This window comes from Pinus tabuliformis, chromosome J (genome assembly GCF_031772625.1).
Source record: "Pinus tabuliformis cultivar Carrire ecotype Pingquan chromosome J, CPIR1, whole genome shotgun sequence".
NCBI classification, from domain to species: domain Eukaryota; kingdom Viridiplantae; phylum Streptophyta; class Pinopsida; order Pinales; family Pinaceae; genus Pinus; species Pinus tabuliformis.
In genome coordinates, this window is record NC_142295.1 from 703,087,620 (window position 1) to 703,108,361 (window position 20,742).

Sequence of the window (20,742 nt, forward strand, 5' to 3'; positions counted from 1 at the left end):
CATTACTTCCCTTTAGTCTTTACATCTTTCAAGTCTCCATACGGGTAACTGGGCCCAATTTAAAACGAGTCAGAACCACCAGCCTAAACATAAAAGAGTTTAACATGGTACTTTGACTGGTTGGTCTCCCAAATGTTGATGAGGAAAATTTCAGCCATCAACATTTCTAGCGCTAGAAGGAGGGACATTATATTGTGAATGGCAAGAAGATATCATCAACAAACTACAAGCCATTCAAAGAGTTCATCTATTCCCTTAATCTCTCCATCAACTTCTATATCTCCTTCATGTTCACCTCCCCCACGATATGAAGTTGTAGAGCCTTCTCACACACTTCCTAGTATTGCTCATAGATATTCTAGTGAGCCTTCAGTTAATACACCCTTACCTCAAGGTCCTACTATATCCCTTGAAATTCAAAGAATTATTCAGAATATTGAAGTATTATCAATTTCGGGAGATCATCCCCAAGTGTCTGAAGCTTCTGAAGGAAGTGTCACATCATCACCAAAGAGTTTTGGCATCCTGACCAAAGCTCAAAGTGAGGAACTAGGATTCAAACCCTTTGACTTTTCACTAGACACTCATCATCGAAAGAAAACCTCTCATAGGTTCTGATTTGACATCTACTAAAACTATTACTCCTAGTTCACCTCCTACTGCACCTACCATCACTTCAACCACTTCTCATTCATCATAGACTCTTCCTCCCTAAACCTCATCCACATTCCTTTCTTCAACTCAACCTATAATATCCTCCATTGTCACCAATATAGTACGTCGTAAATCACCTATTATAGCATCATCACCCGCTGCCACTACTTATACATCTGTAATTTGTACAACCTCTACTAGTACTGTAATGTCACAAAGACCATGGGAAACCCCAAGAGCTATGGATATTAGGGGTCAACATCCTCCAATTCCTAAACTCTTTGAACCATGGCTACAAAAATTTAATCTTGATAATGGAGTTCCTCCCAAGGATCATATTATTAATTTTATGCTAGCTATCAATATTAATGATGTTTCAGAGGAAGATGTAGTCTATAGACTTTTCCAATATAATTTTAAAGGTAAATATGATTCCTGGTACTTCTTTCTACCTACTAACTCCATTACCAATTGGAATACTTTTGAAGAATTATTTTAAAGAAACTCGGTGATGATAAGACTCCAACCTCATTAATAGTTTAATTATCTAATATAAAGATGGGTCCTATTGAGAGAGTCAAAGATTTCAACTCAAGATTTAATAAAACTTTAAATAAGATACCAGGTACATCCAAACCAGGTGAATATGTGCAAGTTTATTGGTATATAATACCTCTTCCATCTTCGATAGATCCAGAAAGACTTCTCTTGCAGATAATATGAAAGAAGCGTTAAGTGTTGAGAAACAAATGCTCGCTCTTGCCAAAAAAGAACTTGTTAGAGGAGAAACTTGCCTCTTAATCAACTAAAAAGGTCACATTTAAGGAAGATGAGAAGAAGGAAAGAGAACTAAGGACATGTTTGATATGGAAGGACTTCAGAAAGTTATCAAAACCTTGTCAAACGAAGTCTTCGATCTCAATAAAAAAGTTGCAGAAGAATCTTCTTCCAGATGACCTTTCAGAAGGACACAACAAGATCCTCCTGTAAGTCAAATTTTTGTTGTAGAAGTAGAAGAGGAAGAAGTGTCTTATGTAAATACTTCCCAGGACTTCATTGGTTCACTTTCAAAAGATGAATATGAAGCTCTTCCTATAACTATGAGAAGAAAAATCTCTACAAGTACATCTACTGCCAATCAAAGGCCCGGTGCAAATGCTTCTTCATCCAATAAAGGTTCTCCTGCAACTTATTTTTTTACTCCAACAAAGAAAAATCCTTCTCCAACCCCTAACTCTCCACCTCCTGACACTAAGGGTGCCACTCCAGACGAGTCTTCTCCTAAAACTCTTGTAATTTATCATATCATAGAATATAATATCATAGAAGACATGAAGAAGACGTAGTCTAATATTTCACTATATGAGGTCAACAAACTTGAACAACAAAAAACATTTTTATTAAACACTTTGACTAATACTTCAAAGTCTCCTCTACCAACTACTGCTATGACCACTAAACCTACAAAGACAAAAACTAAGCCAAAGCCTCCTTCATCCTTTGATAAAATGAAACAAGCCGATGCAATTCTCATAGGCGATAGGTCTAATTATACCCCACCTTTTTTGTTGACGCTTTAAATATTTAATAAGAATGCACATAATTGTTTGGTCAATTTTAGTGCCTCTTCCAACATCATGCCATATTATGTCCGCTTAAAGTTAAATGTTAGGCCCCAAGAATAAGTTACTCAAATCATACAAATTGATAGATCGAAAGTCAAGGTTATGGGTTAAATAAAAGAGGTCCTAATTAGGTTAGCATCTCAACCTAAAGTCTTTCAGATCATTGATGTTATAATAGTTGATATCCTTGAGTCTTGTGGTTTTATCTTGAGTAGAGACCGGTCATAAATGTTAAAAGGTTATTTTACAACTGACTAGTCACACCTTTGGCTACCATATAATGGTAAGACTAATAAGATAAGAGTTGATCGGGAAAAACACATGAAGAATAATGTCACTGAGCTAGAAGAAGAAAATGAACCCATTTATTTTACCAATAATATCCTTTGAAATTATTGTACAAAATTGTATTTTGGTAATTTCACCGGTCAATTATCTCCTTTTCCATCTGCTTCTATATGCTCATAAATTGAGAACTTTTCACATAGTGATACTTCTTGTTGTGTAAATATTGTATACTCCCATGTAAATAAACCTGTAAATAATCAATTTTGGACAATGTATTTTGATGGCTCGAAGTCTAATGATGGTGTCGATGCATGATGTATTCTAATTAATCCTAATGGGGAGAAAACTATTCTCACCTACAAGTTATAATTCAAATGCACAAATAATGTTGCTGAGTGTTAGAGTCAGTATTTGCGTATTACCATTAGTGATCAAAACTCCTCTTTTATATCATATTAGGGTCCCATTTTGAATTTTTTTCATACCACCTAGAGCCTCATTCAAAAATTTACTCACTGATTGTAGTCCTAGGTCAAAATCCGTACTCTCTCTCAAAAATCAATATTCGCTGGCCCACCTTCATGTGTCTTACTGAGCATACATTGACCTTAAAGGCTCATTTCATCATGTTTTGTGTCAGTCAAGTCCACATGAAGTTTGCTTATTCAAGGTCCAATTAGGTCACTAGGTTTCATTATTTCAAGGTCCAATAATAGTCCATTTCACTGCATAAAGCCAGTGAAAAAGTATGAGAGTGAGAAAAATAATATCCTTTTGTGATTTAAAGAGGATTGGTAAACATGTGGCTATGTTTGCCCAAGTTCTAATTTTTATTTCAACTATCAATTCTATTTTAGATTGTAATTTTTTTTCAAAAACAAAGATGTAATATTTTTTTTCCAATTTATGTAATTTTATGTTCATTATATGTAATAAGTTACTATTCCTAAGTTGTCAACTAAGAAAAATATGTGCCAAATCCATCCAAAGAAAAACCAAATGTGAAGAGTGCCAACTCTCCAACATCATCCACCTGCAAAGAAGAAAGTCAGAAAGGAAATTAGCAACCATTTCAAAAAGGAGAAAAGAAACATTAGAAAGTGGGTTTTTAAAGCTAATGAACAATTTCACTCATGTATAAAGGCCTTCCTAACATCTAAACCAAGTCCATTTGCCTCCTATCATTGCTTGGGAAAACCCCAAAGCACCATTCCTCACGATTTTGGGTGAAATTAGCGAAAGAGAGGCAGGCACCGCGCACGGGCTACAGGCGTTGCGCATGGACTGAAGGCGTTGTGCACGGGCTTAAGGCGCCGCACACAGGCTTAAGGCGCTACGCACGCACTAAGGGCACTGCGCACAGGTCAAATTTTTCCCACAGGATCTCAAACTACATACAGAGGTTCTGAACCTTCAGTACATGGTTTCTAAGTCTATTATCAAGTAAGTACAACCTTTTTCATCCCTCCTTACACCTCTCAAAGTCATCATTCATGCTATGAAGTTTATTGCTTAAAATTGGGAATTCTAAAGCCTTGCAAACCTTAGCTTTTTTCCTACACCCCTAAAAACTATTCCTAAGACCCTACTACCCTTCCCACATCACAATAAACCCATCCCTGCCCCTGTGCTACTAAACCCCTATCCCAAGTGCATTTTTCCTTAAACCCTAAGTCGTATGCAACTAAATCCATAGGAAACCATACTACATACTTGTAATGAAATATAAAATCCTAAATCCCATACACTTTTCACTCCCCTATCACTTCCTTAAATTCCCTAATCCCTTCCTCCACTCCCTGAATTTTTCCTACCCCCATTTCCACTTTTATTTCCTAATCCCTAGTGTTTCAAGCAAGAGGAAAGAAAACACATAATGGAGGAAGAAAATAAATATTTTTTAGAGGAAGAAGACCAAGAAGAAATAAAACCACACAAATGAGGAAGAATCTTGAGGTTTGAACCTACCAACACCAGAGAGTTAATGGCCTCACCTATGACAGTCACTTCCTTCAAGAATTTGGGATGTTTTGATTTTTGTGTGATGGTACAAAGAGTCGAAAGCCATCCTGTTTTGACTAGAGTGTTCATTTCAAATCTTGAAGACAATGAAGTGACCCTTGCTAGGGTAACCTTCACCATATCCTCATACATTATTATTACTGCTACTGGAATACCTAATGTGGGTGAAAGGTAGTTTAAAGCTCAAAACCTAGATCATCAGTATTATGAGCCATGTTTGAAGCCTCGGTATAGAAATGAGAGAAAGAGATTCTTCCCTTTCAGCCACCTTCTTGGTACATACGCTCCCATGATCAAAATCATCATGAAGTACTTCACTTGTGAAGGCATATTTTCTAGACTTTATTCATACCATATCAAATTGCTCATGCACTTCACAAGAGTTAGAATGCTCAATATCCATTATTATTTGTGTAGTAGAATTGGGAAAATGGCATACACAGTTCAGGGAAAAAGGTATAAGCAACAAATTAACATTCTTTTCCATCACTCTCTAATCAAGATCATTGTCCTCCATCACCTTAACCAGCTAAACATTGCATGGGACACTTTCATTTCCAATCATATTTTCATTGCTCCAAAACCTCCACATGCTCAAGATATGCCATCTTCATCTCATCCCACTAATCATCATGATGAAGACACACCCCCTCCATCTATGCCAACTACATCTATCCCTCCATCATCTTAGGCTATTTCACCACCATCATCACCATTTCATAATCATACAGGGTTACCGAGTACAACTGAGGTCATCAAGCCTAAGAGGAAATATTTGAGCACATTGGCATATACTTATCAGAGAGGCCATAGGAAGGTGTTTTCCCCACAAATTGTGGGAGGTACCCTGCCTTCTTCATCAGAAAAATAGGTATAGAAGGGCAAGAAAAAGATGACAGAGGTAGAAATCTAGCAGGAGGAGGAACTCCATGAGACAGAACAATATTTTGAGCTTGTTGATCGAAGTGAGCAGGATGACTATGAGGACATGAGCCTAGCCCTCAAGGGGAAGGATTCCAAGATTAGAGAACTCCAAACTAATCTTGATAGGGCCAGATTTGTCATTAACTTCTACAAGGAGGAGAATATGCAGTTGAAGACAAAACACTTCATTAATGAAGTGAAATTCATAAAAGCACAAAGAGAGGCAGAAAAGGCTAAGGCCTTACTTGATGAAGCATATGGAGAATATGATGATGAGCTGGAAGAACAAGTGCCAAGAAAAAGGCCAAGGACCAGAGGCCTAAAAAGAGCATTGGAACTAGAAAAACAAAAAGACACTGAACTAGCAAATGAGCTTACCCTAAATGAGAAAATGGCCATAATGATCAATGTAAACAGGCAACATTGGATTGAGAGGGTTAACAACCATATTGAGAAGCTCCTAGACAAGGCCAAAAGAGACAATGACATACAGAGTGTTGAAATATGGCAACAAGAATATTCCAATTTAATTGTCCTTGAATTAAATTGTGAATTAAAATCGAATTTAGTCTTAACAGCTACTTGGAAATAATTAATTAATTTATTTTGAATTAATTAGTTGGAGAAATTCAAGTTAGAAATCTTTCTGAAGTCATGCAAGAGTTATCCCTTAAATTAAGGAGATAAGATTGAGTTATATTTGAGTTGTAATTAGTTAACTCAGTTTACTGAGTTAATTCCAGTTAAATTAGTTCCAAACTGTTTGAGAAAATAATAGTGAGTCAACAATCAGTTGATGAATTAATGCACTCAACTAGTGCTACTCTAGTTAACTGAAGATTCCCTCATCATAAACTCATGCATTTCTATTCTGAGAAAGACCCAGTTGAGATAAATGTTCAAGGAAAATGTACCATCAGTTGCATGTGCTTTCTCATGGAGAAAAATCATGCATGCAGTCAAGGATTTATCCTTGAGGATTGCGCAGTTTTGAGAGGAGATCATCCACTTGGTAAAAGGCTAATCATCCACAAGGAACAATGCAAGGTGTTACACAACAATTTGTCACCATCCCTGCTACCCGTCTCCCGCATCTTGGAGGACTCATTCCGGGACCTATCAGAAGCAACATGGCCTACAAACACTTGCATTGCATTCCCCTGAACATGAGCTTTGGTTTCCTTGAAGACATCTCCTTCTAAAAAACCCTAAAAATAGCCCTTTTTCCATTGGCGCGGTTCCATATTGCATCCCTCGTGCTAATGGGGGAAATCATCCAAAGAGGGTGCGCCAGTTGGTGCCCTGTCACAGAGTCGCACCCGCGCCAACCATAATCAGTGGTGTTTTTTAACAAACAAACGGTGAAGTTTCACCCTAACAAATTCCTGGACTGAATCTATCTTGGGTTGGGTGGGTTGGCTATGGATTTCCATAGAGAGGAAGTGGTTTTCCACCACTCATGGAAGCTTCCTTGATGATATGGCCAATCCCATGATTCTTGTGGATGATCCCAACTCCCCTTCCTCCATCTATAAAAGCTTGTCCATTTTCCTTGGCAAAGCTAGTTCCATAGTTCCAAAGATTGAGAATTGTCAAGTTTCCAAGAGCTTCATGCTGCAAGAGCCTTATTAATTCCCACAAGGCCAAATCCAAGCAAGGAGATTCTTGTCCAATAACCAAAGAGGGAGAGGCTTGTCCCTATTCCCAATGAGCTTTGTAAGACATGTGCTGCTGACTACCCAGCCAAAGGAGAATCTAGCGTCAGAACTTTGGTTGTATTCTTCTTTGATGAATTGTTAATGAACGACTATTGGTTATGGTTCCACTCTTATTGTTATTTATGATGATGAGTTATATCCTTTCTGACTGATATATAATTGCATATGTTGGATTTTATGTTTGTGTTTGTGTCGTTTCTTGTATGTGCAGGTGTCCATTTGTGAAAATCGTGGGGATTGTGATCTACCAGAGCGAAGGGACAAGAGCACCACCTCTTCTACAAGCACTAGCATTGGAATCTAGGTAGGCCTTCATCACTGGTCTATTAATTTGCAATTAGGAACTTGCACTGCATTGTATGATTGTTGCTAGACCCGGTCTGGGCTAGTAGGGATCACCTCTATCCGCAGAGGGGATTTACCTCTACAACAATTTGGCGACTTCGCTGGGGAGCTTGTCTTGCCTTTTTGGTTGTTTCTTGATTTTTACCTGCTTGGTCAACCTTCTGGGTTGAGTCCTTTTGCTGTTTTTTGCTTCTAGGTTTACCTAGTTATCGTTGGCCTAGTCTTGGATTGCTTCTTTTTTATTTTTGCATAGCAAACTCAACTGGTGCACTTTTTTAGGTAACAGTCGCACCAATTGGCGCTAGTTGCTAATATAGAACCCGCACCAATCCTTAAAAGGCGCTAGTTGCAGCCTGACAGTCGCACCAGGCCTGGGAACTTTTAAAGTTTGCTTGTTTTAAGCCTTCTGAGCTTGGTCTTTGTTTTTGGATACATTTTTTCGACTGCTTGAGTGTGTTGGAGTCTTGTTTGACTAGTTTTAACCTTTACTCTTTGGGTGTTTGCCATTTTCTATCGATTTCACATTTTAGCCCTAGGGCATCTAGTGGCTTTGTGTGTCGAGCCTTCCTTAGGAGTTTTTGGTCTTCTATTAGTACAGTCAACTTTCTGATTACTCCCTTGCACTCGTTTAGTGGTTGTTAAGCATTTTTTTGCGTTATTTGAGTGACTTACCCCTTTTTCACTTGGATTCCGCTTAGTTTCACTTTGGGCCTAGATTACACGACTCATTGGTGTCTTTGGGACTTTTCTTGGTTTTGAAGGACTGCTTTGGCATTTAGGGATCTAATTGTGTTTGCATTGAGTGAAATTTGTGTTTTTACTCTTTTATTATTGTTTCTCAAAGTTTGTTTAGTGCATCTTGCCATCAATTTAAAAAAAAAAAAAAAATCTCTTTTGCTTTTCATTAGTTAATGTGAATTAGAGCTTTTCGTTGTTATTAGTGATTAGTGACTTTGAAGAAAAGTTTGTTAATTTCCATTAGCTGCATTAGAGATATTGTTGATTGTTCTATGATCATTTTGTTTGTGTGAAAGCTCTCAACTCTCTCATAGTTAGCATTCATCGAATGAAATGATATATTGTGGCATATAGTTTGCATTTAGGAAATTTTGAGACATTACATACGATAAGGCCTGAAAACTGAAACATAATCCAAGATCAACTTTAAAATGTGTTAGCACTCGAATCTGCCTCAGGCTGAAGAAGGAAAAACTCGAGGCAACATCAAACCAAGCTCAGCCTCGTAGCTAGCCCTACGAGGACAAGAGAGGGCTCTCTCCGGGTCTATCTCGATAAAATGATCAATAGAGTCCGAGATGACTTAAAATGGGAACTGATTTTAGGCTAGTAAATGAATTTGAAAGAAATATTTGATTTTTAGGCTGGGTTTTCTGGGTTGTATGGGACCAAGGAACAACATGAACAGAGAAGTTAAATCAAAGACACAGATTATCTCCTGAGGCAATATAGGCAAGAGATTTAGCATAAAATTTGAAATACTGTGGAGTGGGTGGACTGTTGAGAGGTTGAAAAGGGCATAGAAGATGAATCCTTGTTAAACAGAAGAAAACATTAAATATGAACACTTTCCCAAGGCAGAGCAATAAATTGGATTCTGCCTTTCTCACTTTAAAAGCATTCAACTGGAAACGATTATGAATGAAATATGAAACAGAAACAAGAGACATATGAAACAGGAGAAGAAACACATGCTAAATTCATACCGCAAGAATCTCATGAAACAGAGCTATACCATTCAATTATTTCTCTGTCAAATCTGTACAATGAAGCGCTGGGTTTTTTCCTCCCACACTTTCCTCAGAAAATTCTATCCCCCTTTACAAATGATTTTTCATACAATAAATAAACTTTACTGTGGGAAATGGATCGACCCAAAGTGGGGGGTTATTTAATCATTGCTAACAGAAATGAAAAGCCAACCATCTGTTCTAAAGAAAAGGAGCGTTACACTTGAAAACTGTTTGATAGCCCACGAAGAGGCAACACTTGTAGCGTAGATACTTTGAATCATAACTGGAGTCCAAAAATAGACCGTCTGTTCCTATTTCTCTGCTGTGACAGATGTCTTTGTTTATTTTTGGCTTTTGGTAGGTGTCGATGTCTCTAAAAGCGTTTCATTTCTGGAAAATGCTTAACGTTTCTGGCATTATTCCTTGTCTGCGTATTGTTCAAAGGTGATGCCATCCGAAGGTCATATAGAACAATACTGCGATCACTGGCAGTTGTCACAAATATATCTTTCTCTACAGGATATATGTCGATATGAACAATGCTGGCATGACTTGAAAATGACTCCAATTTACCAGTTACTCTATCACCAAAACAAACACCAAAAGCGAGCAACAGATCAACTTTATCCACTGCATAATTGGCATAGACAGTCTCGTGCATGCCCAACATCCTCGAGCGTTTCTCATGAGAAGATGAAAAAAGATCCCAAGCCCATTAGAGTACTGGCCATCAGAATGCATCTATAAGTTTCCATAGATGCACCTCCTGGGTAGGCGAAGACATGCTCAACACGTGTTTTCGGTTTGAAGAAATTTACTTGTGTCACCACTGTTTTATTACACAGCGCACTTTTTTTCTTTTTTGGTTCAATTTGATGCGTTAAATTAAACATGACAATCCATTCGACTTATCGATAGATAGGGCTCAATTTGACAAGTTACTATTCCACTGAAACTGCGTAATAAGTTGGCTATCAAAGGAGTATAACACTTAGTAGCCCAATCTTGCATGCTTTACATTCTTTTCCCGGTTTGCTCTATTTCTGGTAAGGTCTAACTCAGTTGTTCGAGTGTGAGCCAGGTACCCAGTTTTTAATGAAATACCGGCAAGTGGAGGAGCAAATTTAGGTGTACTATGACTCTAGCATTGGCCTGGTTTCGAGGATATAGAAATTACTTGTAATCAGCCAAATTTTGCATGGAATTGTAGCTACAATTGGACCAATACTCCGCCACAAGCTTTGCAAATAATGATGATTTATTTTCCATAAGTTTTGCAGGTTCATCATATTTTGCAGGTTTTCCATCAGAGAGGGTCAAGACCATGTCACCGTCAATGACTGTGGGCACCCTGTGGGCAATTGTTATGACAGTGCAGTTGGAAAATTCATGTCTGATGACTTTCTGAACAAGTGCATCTGTGGCAGAATCGATGGAGGCAGTTGCTTCGTCCAGAACCAGAATTGGGTTACGTTTTAGGAGAACACGACCTAAGCACAAGAGTTTCCTTTGACCAGCACTCCAATTCTCCCCTTCGTCACTTACAGAAGAATCAAGTCGGTGCGGTAAATCTTCAAAGGACTTGCCCATTTGACATTTTTGTAACGCCTCCCAAATTTCATGATCTGAGTACAAGCCTAGGGGATCCAAATTACTTCTTATGGTCCCCTTGAATAGGGTTGGCTCTTGAGGAATGATACTAAGCTTTGACCTCAGATCACAAAGACCTATAGAGCAAATGTCCAGGTCATCGATCAGAATTCTTCCTCCAGCTGGTTCAATGAGTCGAAATAAGGCTGAAATAAGAGTCATTTTACCACTGCCTGTTCATCCTACATGTTCTCTTCTAACTAATTGTTTGCTTCAACATTCTGGACTATCATTTGATGCATTCCCCTCAGGAATATATGGTGGAGTAACTTGTCTAAGTTTTTCTTAGAAGAGCCTCCTTCACTAACTACTCGCTTGGCAGTTTCCTTCAGTTTTCCAATTCTTTTCCTCATTTCATCTCCTTCTTCACCTTTGATCAAATTCCTCACCAGTATGGCCAACTCTTCTCTCTTCACCATTTTCTTCACCTGCATTCCTATTCCCCACTCTTCACACACAAATTTAGCATTTGTTTCTTGCTCGGCAAAGAAGGGCCAGCCCATCATTGGCACACCCAACCGCTGTGAGTTAGAAATCCTCCCACAGATGGGTGCGACAGAACCTTTATCTGAGGCGCCCAACCCACCAGCATACCTCTATCCTTGGTTTCCTCAATGAACTCTTTGGGTAATATGGCAGATTCACCATGAACTATATCTGGCCTGACAACCCACAAGAAGGATTGGTTGCTGGAAGCCAATCCCCATGCAAATTCCAGGAGTTGTTCATTAGACAAAACTGCCATGCTTCCCAAACAAACGTACATGACAGAGCATGGTTTCCGAGTATCCAACCATGTGAGACAGCAACTTTCTTCTTTCCACAAACTCAATTCATCTGAGGATCCACCCTTATCCTTACAATGAAATGACTGAGAGAGCAGCAGAGGACCAATGGCATAGACAGGGAAGTGAAGTGAGAGTGCCTCCAAGACTGGGCCTTCGAGCTCATCGAATGTGTTGAGTATTAATCCATCAGCTGTTAACGTGCCTTGGACTTGATTTATTGCATTTTGAAAGAAAAAATCCGATGGATCAGTAACTAAGCAGAAACTGGGAAGCTCCTTCAACCGCAACGGTGGCATTCCCGGGATGCAAGTTATTCTCACTTCATCCAGATACTCACTGCTAAGGCAGCTCTCATCTTATCATCAAGGTTTCTAACTGTATTCTAACTTCACTTGGCCATGAGACAGGAGGTCTGCTGCTTTCTATAATTGCTGGTGGCTCGGCTGGCAAGTTCATGTACTGCTTTATACGCTCCACAGAAACAATAAAGTTGGAGAGATTGTATGGCCATTGCACCAGAAATACTTGACAAGATGTAAGTGAGAGTGCATATGAGAGAGCAAGACCCACAAATCCAGGAGTTATGCTACTCGAAGGCAATGAAACGAGTAGAAGAGCTGAAGTGAAAAGGATAATGTTTCCCAGTGATTCCAACCTTAGGATCAACCATTCCATAGTAGCGTTGGTGTGAAAGAAAAGACTTGCATCTATATCAATAAGATTCAAATTCTTTTCCTTGAATCTTTCTACCATGTTAAATGCTCTGATTGTCACTGCACCCAATGCTGTTTCAGCAGCATTGTTCGTTACTGGTGCTTTAGCAGCGCCATTGATCCTTGTTAATTCTCTGTCATATGTGTCAACTGATTTGTAAAATTTGCTGAATTACCAACTGGAAGAGGCTTTGCCTTAGGTTGATTTCAACAGATTGCCAGCCATCATCAAGAATCAGAGACCTTGGAGGGGAAAGATTATTTGAATTTGACAAATCAAAAAACGTTGATGAGTTTCGGGCTTGTGCGCCGCGTGGCAAACCCAGTGCGCCACGCCCTGGGTGTGTGTCACGCCCGTTATAATTTACACTAGGTGAAAACTCCCAGTGCGCCGCATGCCCTATATGCATCGCGCCACCTGTTATATGCGCCGCGCTGCCTCCAAGTCACACAATCGGCCTCTAAAACTTTGTTTTTTGCCCTTCACGGCTTTCCTCTTGGGTTTTGACAATTTCTTGCAATTCAAATGGATTTGATAACTATGGGAAATATCTCATGTATCAAAAGGATTTTAATTCTCGCTTCTATCTTTGTAATGTGTCAAGTGTGGCATTTTCATTTTTAATACCCACTCTGTTCTGCTTGCTTTCCATACTGATTTTCTGAGCTTTGAGCTGATGAACTTGATTATTTTTTTACAGGGATATTGGCGTTGATGTTTGGCAAAGGAAAACCAGAGCCTACTTTGAAGACTCCATGGTGGAAAAAATACATGATTATTACAAAAAATGAATTCGACAATTTCTTATTCAAAACAGAGTTTTGAACAAGAAATGTCCTCAAATGTGTTTGATGATGAACTTTTGAACTAAGAACCTCTTCGAAAACCATCCTCATGGCCTGCGGCCGTTATTTCAGATTTCTGGAGACAAAACCCTGGACTCAAGAATTAAAATGACTCTTTTGACCAAAATGGCATTTGATGACTACAAATGACGAGAAATGAACCTTGGTGAATTTGATTCTGATAGAGGACTGACAAGACTGAGTCTAACAAAATGAACTGAATGAATCTAACAACGCATTGGAACATAATGCACATTGTTTAGAGGTCTAGGCTAGAGACATGCTCTGGCATCATTAAACCTAGTCACTTTTGCTTCCATTCAAGGTTGGGTGATTCCTCATTTTGTGACTCAATAGTGGTCTAGTACGGAATTGTGCTCCTACGTACCGTCGAGTATATGGGGAGACCCCACTAGGTTATCATCCTTTATCCATAGGAAGCTGAGTCTACCGCCCTATACCTGTGATACACTGAACACAGCATTCGGGGAGATTTCCTGCACGTACTGAAAGTCCTTGGTTGATTTCTCTTTCATTTCTAAAACCAAGGTGTATATTGCAGTTCACGGTTATTTGGTACACCCTCTTTGCCTAGTATCCCTGAGCAGTCATTCGATCTTTTCTGACTCCCTAAATTTGAAAGGATCACCAAGTGCTTGTCCTTTCACGCTTGCTTCAAATCTGAAAGTGATAGAGTCACCTTTTATCCGTTTCTTGACTCTTAAAATATGAAACGGTGAAGTTTCTTAATTTCAATGTGGTAAAAATTAAATCACCCGCGATCACACGCCCTGTTAGATTCTGCTTGTTGGCCGTTTGATTGTGTGTCTTGACTCTTTTTCAGCCCCGTGTGTGGTTTTCAGTTCTTGATGGCAACTTTTCCAGAGTTCACCAACCCAGGATTCCCCTCAGACGGGAATCCTGGTCATTTTCCTCCTTTTGGGAATGTTGGTGCTCCTTACATGGAAACGTTGTCCCTTCCTGGGTTAACTGTTGGGTTGCCTGTTTGGTTGTTCTCAACCTCTCTGGTCCCTAATTTCTTAACTACTGGTCAATCAGTTCCTCCACCCGAACAACATCATGTTGATTCCAAGGTGGACCTCTCCCCTTCTTCACATGTTTCTATGTCCTCATCTTCCACTTCGCTTGGTGAAAGTCTTGATTCAAGTAACCAAGTGACTAAGAAGAAGAAGAAGTCTGATAAGTGTGAGGCCACCTGTGCAGCTACTGCTCTGAGTACATCTCATGTCGGACCTCCTTCCGCTCCTCGGCGGAAGGATAAGTTTCCTTGTAAATTGTGCAAGGGAGACCATCTTCTTCGTGATTGTCCTTGCATTCCTAGGGTCTTAGAAGCATGGTCTCACGATCCGGCTTGCCCCTCATCGTCCTCTGAAGCTCATGGCGATGCCACCCTCTCAACTGACAATATCCAAAAGAAAGGGAAGATTCGAATCCCTTGTAGACTATGTGAAGGAAATCATCCCCTTCACCTTTATCCGCTCATGGATAAAGCTTCCGCTGTTTTGGAAAGTCTTACAGCTCGCTTACCCCAACTTCCCGTTGGTTATCAAAGTCTCTCTTCAGATCGTCTCCCTGTCGACAAAGAGATTGACTTAGATTCTTCTCTTGTCTGGGCTCCTCTTCTCGAACTTGGCTGTGCTATGCCTGGTCCAGACCAATCGTTGGTCGGTGAGAGTGTCAACTTGGGTTCCCCACCCATTGATCACTCTGTTTCAGAAGAGCATCATGCTCATGTCCTTCTCGTCTCATCAGATTCTCCAGAGTCCGAAAACGACTCTCCTGTCTCAGCTGATCTAGAGAGTCCTTCTTCGGTTCTTGTAGAGCATGAGGGCAATCATACGATTCCCCCACCAAGTAGTTTGGCTGTCACCTTCGACTGGAGTCACTTGTCTACTTTTCGGCTCCTCGCCTATGTGCCTTTCGAGATCACGGTACATGCCTACAATAAAGCAGTACCGTGCATTGTTATGGATGAGGGTGCATTGGTCAGTCTTATGCCATCCACTACTTGGCAAGCTTTGGGTTCCCCACAGCTTGTGCCGGTCACGCAGAATCTGTTGGCCTTCGAAGGAGGAGCCTGTCAATCTGTAGGAGTCCTCCCCAAGCTTCCTATTACTTTGGGGGGCAAAACCATCTATATCAACATCATGGTTGTCCAAGGTGCGAATTTCAGTTTTCTCCTTGGCCGTGACTACATTTATGCCATGGGGGCCCTCGTTTCTTCCCTTTTCCATGTGGTCTGCTTTCCACACACTGGAAGAATCGTGACCATCGATCAGTTATCATTCTTTGGTCCCCCGGTGCCTCCTGCGCAGCTCGCATCCCCTCCCGATTTTTCTCCACCGGTTGTATCTGCCCCACCACAGGTCAACTACGTGGCTACTTATCTCGTGCCTGTATCCAGTGATGATGCCATCGTGCATGATGTCCTGGGGGCATTGGGCCCTGACTTCCAAGATGTTGTCCTTCCACCGGGAGTGGCACTCTTGGAAGCAATGACTTCCTGTTCATTATGATGAAGTTCGTGCGGAGCATAGTTCGCTTTCCTATGTCAAACTCCTTAAAAAATGAAACTAGGTTTGGTCGGAGCATAGTTCCTTTCCTATGTCAAGCTCCTTAAAAAAAGAAATTAGGTTTGGTCGGAGCATAGTTCGCTTTCCTATGTCAAGCTCCTTAAAAAATGAAATTAGGTCTGGTCAGAGCATAGTTCGCTTTCCTATGTCAAGCTCCTTAAAAAATGAAACTAGGTTTGGTTGGAGCATAGTTCCTTTCCTATGTCAAGCTCCTTAAAAAATGAAACTAAGTCTGGTCGGAGCATAGTTCGCTTTCCAATGTCAAGCTCCTTAAAAAATGAAACTAGGTCTGGTCGGAGCATAGTTCCTTTCCTGTGTCAAGCCCCTTAACAAATGAAACTAGGTGTCACGAGGATAGTTCTTTTAAGTGTGCCAACCTTGTTAAAATAATGAAACATGAGCTCGTGCAATTCGAGTGCAATCACAATATTGTCAACCTTCACTCCATTTTCAATGGACTAAAGTTTGGGGGGAATGTACCTTGAATTGAGACATCATGCTGGGGGCATGCCCATTTCCCTTGTTTTCAAGCATAGTTTGCATATGTATGCTTTTAAGCTTGCATAAAAAATAAAATTCATTTCCAAGCATAGTTTGCATATGTGTTGTCATGTGTGCTTTTAAGCTTGTGTAAATATAAAATATGTGATTAAATACATTTCGCATTGGGTCATTTGTTATGCAACTGATACATTAGATTACATTTGTTTTAGACATCTGCATGGCATAAAAAAAACATCATCACATGTAAAAGATCCATCCAACCATAAGCATATGTATATATATATATGTCAAAATGTTTGCACAACGTGCATCACATAGATCAAAAAATAATACATGTTCATCTTAATACATCCGGAGACGACATGTCTCTCAAAAAATATGCAAAAAAATAAACCTAGGTGTCTAATCCCTATGGTGCTCATGATAGCATGTCACCGCACGCACTAGGCATCTCAAGAGACGGTGGATGCGACTGGGCACTCCCACTGTATGCCTCTGATACGCTAGTGGGACATTCGCCAGCTGGGCATAATCTGGAATCCCCTGAGCAATTCCCTCGAGGTTCTGGATCAGCTCCCCTCCCTCGGCACCCTCTTCCTGAGGGTCAGCTGTAGGCTGGTTTCTCCGTGAAATAGGGGACATGCCGGCTGGTCTCTCTAGGCCAACATCTGCATACACATATGACTGTTGTTAGAACGAGCATGTATTAACAAAAAAATCATAAAACATAAAATCAAAAAAGAGATCATACCCAACTCCTCACCCCACTCATCTCCCTCTGGTAGTGGGAGATTTGGGTCACCTGTGAAGTCAGTCCCTGCATACGGCCAATCCTTGACCACGATCAGCTGGCGACGGAGCCACCCAAAGAACTCTGGCCTCCAAGACATCTGTTGGCCTCCTCCCCCTCTGGGCATCAACGCTGCCCAGTGAGCCATTCTCAGCTCGCGTGGCACCGGATTAGATATGATGGCCCCCTGGCCCTGAAAGATTGGTAATCGTTCCAGAATGAACGTTACCAGAATAGAACCGTAGCCAAACTACTTTAGTTTTCCTCGCTTACATTTTGTAAGCTGTCTCTTCATGTTTGTAGTCACTGCTGTGGCCCAATAAAAAATAGTGGGATTCAGACACTCTGTGGCCAATATGAGTTGGTTTTTTGTTGCCTCGTGGGGTGCCTGCACCCTCGTAGCCCGTGTGATGGTAAATAACACCGCCTTGAGTGTTAGATCCCGAATGGTGGCAATATCCACCTTTGCACTCCCGGATCTGAATTGTGCCCTTGGGCACACCCGTTCCATCACCTTGCCCATCTTCTCACCAGATGGTCTACTCACTATCAATATGGGCACCAACCCTCTGCGTGACAATCTCGTGATGAAATAGATGTCAGAAACATCCAGTTCCAATACTTGGTCTCGTAATCGGAACACTTTCTCGTTTTCATCCCAAAGATTGATCAAGTACTGTAAGAGCTCAGGTTGAGCTCGTACGTAATACATTAGGAAGAATTTTTTCAGCCCGCAATTCTTGAGGGCATCCATTCAAGCATCGTCTTCCATGGCCAATTCGTCCACACGGTCATGCTCCCTTTCTTTCCATTGGACCACCATTTTGTTCGGTTGCCTGCATCCACATGGTCAAACAAAACTTGATTAGGTCACTGGTAGGCTCAAAATGCATTTAAATCACTTGCAAATTTGAAATTAAAAAGAAAAAATGCACTTCTGCCATTGGCGTGGGCCTTTGGAGTATAAAGGCCCATTGGCACGGGTCCGTGCCCGATACTCGCACCAATGGGCGTGGCCCTAATTTTTCAAAGTCCTCCCACAGAGATCAAATGAGGACAAGAAAACCATTAAAAAATGCACTAAAATGGAGTATGAGGAAGCGCCTCTTACCTGGAACTGACGGAGCTCTAAATAGTCGCACGGATCTGTCACAATCGCCACCCGAAGTTTGCCACCAAATAGACCACTGCTGCTCTTCAATGAGGTAAAAAGTAAAAAGTAATTTTGCTTTTACCATTTTGACATACTTATAGCTTTTTCAACTCAAAATAGGTTTTAAAAGTCACTTTTTATGAATATTTTAATATATTTTTGTCGAAAATGGGTTTTACACTTGTTTTTGTGCAGCGACAGGTTTTTATGCGACTTAGACGGTGAAATGAGTTGTATTTTATACTTTTTCGGACTTGGTAAATACACGAAAAAGTCATTCTGGAGTCATCTTTCAGCTCTTTTCTGACTCTCTAAATGTGAAAAGATCACCGAGTTATTCCTCTTGACTCGCTAAATGTAAATAAGAGGCGGTCATCTTTAAACTCTTTTCTGACCGTGTAAAGATGAAACGATTGTCGGGCCCTTGTCGTTTGAGGCTCGTTAACGGTTATGAAATGACGTGATTTCGATCGCTTTTTTACTTTTTCAGGTTGAAGTCACTAACCATGAAAAGTACTCCTCGATCGTAATGGTCGGGCGGTTCTTTCGAGCATTGTTTTCTACTTTTTCGGGCTCGAGAGACACAACTTTACAAAAAAGGACACCCCTGGAGTTTATTTTTATGCTATCTTTTCAAACTCTCTAAACATGAAAAGACGCCGAGTTCTTCCTCTGTCAGACTCGTTAAAACTTGATGACATTGGATTCCGTCGAAATGACGCTTTACAAGCATATGCTATCCCCGTCAAGCTTGTTGATAAAAATAATTGGGGTACTCGCCAGAAATGGTGGGGAAAATAGAACCAAAATCATTGTCGTGTCAGCAGTATGTCGCTCTTGAACATGGCATTTGTTTGCATTCGTGTCTGGGTGGGGACATCTCATCTCATTTTTCACTTGCCACCGTGGGTTTGGGTGATCCCGTTTGACCTCTCATCTACTCTTTTCCTTGTCGCCATGACCTCTGATCGATTGATGTCAAATACTGCCAAGTCCACTGTCGTGCCACCGATATGTTCAAGAGAAGTTGACCTCTATGAAATAACAACCTCCCTCTGATAACTCACATAATCCTGATTCACAACAACCTTATCTTCCTTTGTCTCGTGTCGATGATGTGGGAAACACTATGGCCCACCTTCGATCAAGGTCACTTCCTGTCGACTTCAGCTCATTATCCAGGAAGTTGATCTAGAGACTCCCTTCTGGTGCATTGGAGCTTGCATGCCTCAATGGAAGGTTCTTCGCGTTTGACGCGAGGTTTTCATCATTGGCCTCCGATTGAATGATTCTACGGGTGTTCGACGCTAGCTCACTAATTCGCACGCCGTAGATTGTACCTATAGTACCTTGAGGGCCATTGTCATTATTGGTGGTACCTCTCGTGTCTGTTAACAACTTTCACCATTGGCTGGTAATCAAATGATGTTCTTGCATGTTTGACTTCGACTCCTATATTCGCATGCTTGAACTTGTACTTTGTTCGGATTGAGATGGAGTGCAAGACCCTGGATTTTGTCTGTTGGGGTCCAGGCTGCGATTTTGTGGATTATTATGATTATTACATGACTCATTCATTGGATGGCTGCGACCATGCTTGAGTCTATTTATCGATCCTCACTGGATGGCTGCGCCCATACCTTGGATCTAGATTATTGTGTACTCTGCTATGGATGGCTGCGCCCATACCATATATATCATGTATTTGAGATATCAGTTGTACTTCTCCATGCAGGTTTTCCAGCGGCAGTGTTTTTGGTTGGACATGTTCTCGTAAAGCATTTCACCCCTCTCTCTCTCTCTCTCTCGGGCCTCATGCTTTAGGGGGCATCTGTTACACAGAAATTTGTCACCGTCCCTGCTACCCCTCTCCCGCATCTTGGAGGACTCATTCCGGGACCTATGAGAAGTGACATGGCCTACAAACACTTGCATTGCATTCCCCTGAACATGAGCTTTGTTTGTCTTGAAGACATCTCCTGCTAAAAAACCCTAAAAATAGCCATTTTTCCATTGGCGTGGTTCCATATTGCATCCCTTGTGCCAATGGGGGAAATCCTCCAAAGAGAGCGCGCTAGTTGGCACTCTGTCATAGAGTCGCACCCGCGCCAACCATAATCAGTGGTGTTTTTTAATAAACAAACGGTGGAAGTTTCATCCTAACAAATTCCTGGACTGAATCTATCTTGGGTTGGGTGGGTTGGCTACGGATTTCCATAGAGAGGAAGTGGTTTTCCACCTTTCATGGAAGCTTTCTTGATGATATGGCCAATCCCATGATTCTTGTGGATGATCCCAACTCCCCTTCCTCCATCTATAAAAGCTTGTCCATTTTCCTTGGCAAAGCTAGTTCCATAGTTCCAGAGATTGAGAATTT

At 40.8% G+C, this 20,742-nt stretch overlaps 2 pseudogenes; both read right to left on the reverse strand.

Moving 5' to 3' along the window:
* Positions 1-10,500: 10,500 nt before the first annotated feature.
* LOC149228735 (ABC transporter C family member 8 pseudogene) lies at positions 10,501-11,139 on the reverse strand (annotated as a pseudogene).
* Positions 11,140-11,479: 340 nt separating this feature from the next.
* LOC149228736 (7-deoxyloganetin glucosyltransferase pseudogene) lies at positions 11,480-12,061 on the reverse strand (annotated as a pseudogene).
* Between the last annotated feature and the right edge of the window lie 8,681 nt (positions 12,062-20,742).